Here is a 3,400-nt window from a genome sequence, read left to right as displayed (position 1 = left end):
GCTCCCAGAGCATACACTATGCTTTCTCTTATCTGCCATTAGGACAGACTTTACACTTTAAGCGCCGAAGTCCTTATCCTCACAGCCTGTCTGATTCTAAAACCAAGTGTTTCTCTGCAAGCCCAGACGTTGCCTTCGCCCTCGGTTCTGTCCCCCGCTAGTTCAAGAGGTCATTGGAGAGCAGGTATCGCCGTAACAATACTGCTCTATCCAGGCAGTTCAGGCGGTATCCCCGGCTCCCCGCCAGGTTCCCAGCTTTCCAGGGCCCGCCATCCTAGGAAAGAAAGGCGAACTACATTACCCAGCAGGCTCGCCGTCTCCCTCTTTCCTTTCAAGTCTTTGCACGTGGCCGGAGGGGGAGGCGGGGCCCGGACGTCACTCTCCTACATTCTCTTTCCCTGTGTCAGTACAGGGATCGTTTTTTTTCCTTCCTCTACTCCCTCCCTCTGCCTGCCCCTCCCTCCCTGTCTCCCTTCCCTCCCTCCCTCCCCTCTCGACTGGGTCGGTCTGCCGAGGTGCCGGATCCCCTCACGGCTGGGACGAGCCGAACTCCCGGCAGGAGTCCGCTCTTCGGAGCCTGGTCCCTCCCTTCCCCTTCCCTGCCCCCTTCCCCCACCCCCGACGCGGGCTCCGCGCGGCGGCCAGAGGAACCCCGAGGTGAGCATCCCTTGTCCTCCCTCCTCTTTTAGTCACCTCGACTTGCGGGTGGATTCGGGGACCCGGGAGGAGGGCTACGTGACGTGCTCTCGATTATAGATAAATCCGGGAAAACCGCTCCAAACAATTCTCCCCCTTCCCCCTCCCAGCGCTTCAGTCAGCCCGGTGTCCGCACCCATCCTTAGTCCCCTCCTCTGGGTCTAGTGGGTACCGCTCACTCCGATCTCGCCTTCTCCCAGGTTTTGTCCTGTAGTGGGCCCAGTTCCCCGCGCGGTGGGGACCGTGACACCAGAGCTCCGGAACCCAGAGGGGTTCCTCGGGGGGGGGGGCGCGCTTCTAGGAGCCCCACTCGCGTTGGAGCGGCGCGGTGTAGCCGACGTCTTGTGCGGGGTTCCGACCCGCGGGGGAGGAAGCTCGCGGGCAAGATCCCTTTTGTTTTGGAGCCTCGTTTGCTGCAACGAGCAGTTGCTCCAGCGCCAGGCAAACTTGCAGCTGTTCCGACCGCGCGCTGCGCAGAGGTCGGAGCGCGGCTGGGGAGGCGGCTGCGGGCGCGGCTGCAGCACCCCGGGTTGACGGAGGGAACCGGCGAGTGTACGTCCACGCTGCCCTTCCCTGCCGTGCCGACGGCCGTCCCCGCGAGCTGGGGGATGTCTGTGGATGGCTCTCGTCTAGACAGGCAGCAGACCCCTCCCTTCGTCCCCGGTGAGCCCGCGGGCCGCGGAGGGCGCGGCGGATCGGAGCAGCGGAGGAAGCCTCGGTGGAGCCATTGCAGTGGCGGCTTTGGCCGTTCTACACCCGTGGCGATTCTGCCGGCTTTAAGAACGATCATTCCTGTGGCCTCGGAGTGATGGGGCCTGGGGGGTGTGGGAGGGGGGGGTGGAGTGCTACGCCCTGCGGAGCTGGGGTTAAGTTGACAGGTTCCGAAAAGCCGGTTCACGCCGGCGGGTAACCCGGGGGCTGTGGAATGGGCTGCTGAGGGGAGCTAGCTAGTGATGGTCACAGGCACGGATTTTAGGGGGAGATGGGAGCGGTGGCTTGGCTGAGGTCGATGTCTACGGGATCGGGAGGGCCGCGTGCGGGTTCCAGGATGCCACGGGAGGAGGCGTCCCCGGGACCCGCTATCGGAGCTGGTTGTTTTGTTGGCTTTTAAAAGACAATCCAGGATTCAAACCCTGAACTCGGCAGCCCTGGGTCTGATTTTGAGGAGTTCTCAGGGTAGGGGCCAGGGGGCGTGTGAGCCGGGAAGGGGGCGCGGCTTTTAGAGGGGAGGGATCGGTGGCTGTGCTCTGCGTGTCCTCACCAGGAGGGAGGCGTCGCCTCCCCCGTCCAACTGTTTGTGTGTGTACACACAGCTTGGCCTTGGAGGGGGCGGCAGAGTGGAGAACAGCGTGGGGTGGATGCCTCCTGGGATTGGACCAGCTAGCCCCAAATGGTGTGAGTTTGGCTGTCTCTTATGTATGTCCACGCTTGGGGTTACTAAGGAATCCTCAGGCTGGCGCTGGGGAAGACCTTAGGGGGGGCTTGGCCGCCTGCGAGTCCCAAGCTCTGTGTGGCCCTCCCTCTACGTTTCTCTCGTCTCCCTAGCCCAGCGACTGACTGCCCACCCTACGGGCTGGGAGGACCCACCCGAGCTCTGGTGCCCACCCCTCCCACCCCACACCCCCATCCTCAGCAAACCATGCTTAGGATCCTTGACCCTAGCACGGAGGTTCCCCGGGATGCTCGCGCCTGTGCATTTCCTCAGCTGCCTTCCCGGATCCTAGAGAAAATCCATGCGTTCAGCCACCCCTCCCTGCTCTCGGTTCTTCTACTGAGAACCAACGCCTGCCCGGCAGACCCTCTCTGCCTCTGCCCGCAGGCCTGCGGGATCTCACGCCACTGCCTGCACCGCCCTCCCGGCTGTCATTTCTGAAGCTCCGAGATTAGCCTTCTCTGGCTAGGGGGCCCCTGCACCGCCTGGACACCTCAGGCTCGGGTGTTGGGAGCCTCCCCAGGTCGAAAGTGACACAGCTTAAGCACCGCCTCTGCTAGGAGGGAGGCGCGGCAGAGCACTGGGAGGAGCCATGGGCTGTCCTACCGGGTTCCTCTTGGCCCAGCATAGGGGCTGGGCCCAAACCTCTGGAATCTTGGTTCCTAGCAGCCCGTGGTCCATGAAAGGAAACCTCCGGGACTTTCAAACAACCCAATTGTATAGGAACAGATTGCCCTCCATAGACGCTAGATAGTGGCAGGATGCTCTAGGGTGTCCGGAGAAAAGTCCTCTGAGTATGTGAAACAGGACTCTGCTGATAGCAATAGGCTCAGCGGTGTGTCATGTCCAGTGCCTATCCTGGTGAGGACAGTAGCCTGCGAGGCTTCCTGGGTATCCTGCCTTCGAGGTGAGGAGATTGCTGAAACAAGAACGTGTCTCTATGAATGTACAGAGCAGGATTTCCCCACCACGTAGTACAGTTATGAAGAGGATCCTGTGAGGTAGGGAAGGAAGGGCTAATCCCTCTGTACAGATGAGGACACCAAGACTCAGGAAGTGATGTCACTTGCCTATGGTCTTTCAGCCGGTGAAGAACAGCTTTCCTCCCCTTGTGATTTCTCTTTGCAGGCCACTGCTGTTTATTTTCAAGCCAGGGGCTCCCCCATGTTGCCTGGTTTACCTCTACCTCCCCAAAGCTGAGAAAACAGGCGTGTACCTAGTACCCACGGCTTTTTATTTAAAGTGTGACCATTCTTTTTTTTTTTTTTTTTT

At 60.8% G+C, this 3,400-nt stretch overlaps 1 protein-coding gene across 5 annotated transcripts in view; it reads left to right on the top strand.

Moving 5' to 3' along the window:
* The first annotated feature begins 383 nt into the window (after positions 1 to 383).
* Positions 384 to 3,400, top strand: part of Ctif (cap binding complex dependent translation initiation factor) — a 273,785-nt gene continuing 270,768 nt past the window's right edge. For 2 of the 5 annotated variants that reach the window (XM_031366055.1, XM_031366053.1), the window contains exon 1: positions 386 to 657. The gene's annotated coding sequence lies outside the window, so the exon portion shown is untranslated. Of the gene's footprint in view, positions 658 to 3,400 lie in introns of all 5 variants that reach the window. The other 3 variants (XM_031366058.1, XM_031366056.1, XM_031366057.1) reach the window with 2 other exon arrangements.

This window comes from Mastomys coucha, unplaced genomic scaffold (assembly GCF_008632895.1).
Source record: "Mastomys coucha isolate ucsf_1 unplaced genomic scaffold, UCSF_Mcou_1 pScaffold13, whole genome shotgun sequence".
NCBI classification, from domain to species: domain Eukaryota; kingdom Metazoa; phylum Chordata; class Mammalia; order Rodentia; family Muridae; genus Mastomys; species Mastomys coucha.
The sequence above is the reverse complement of the archived record's forward strand: the minus strand, read 5'-3'. Positions and strand labels throughout refer to the sequence as shown.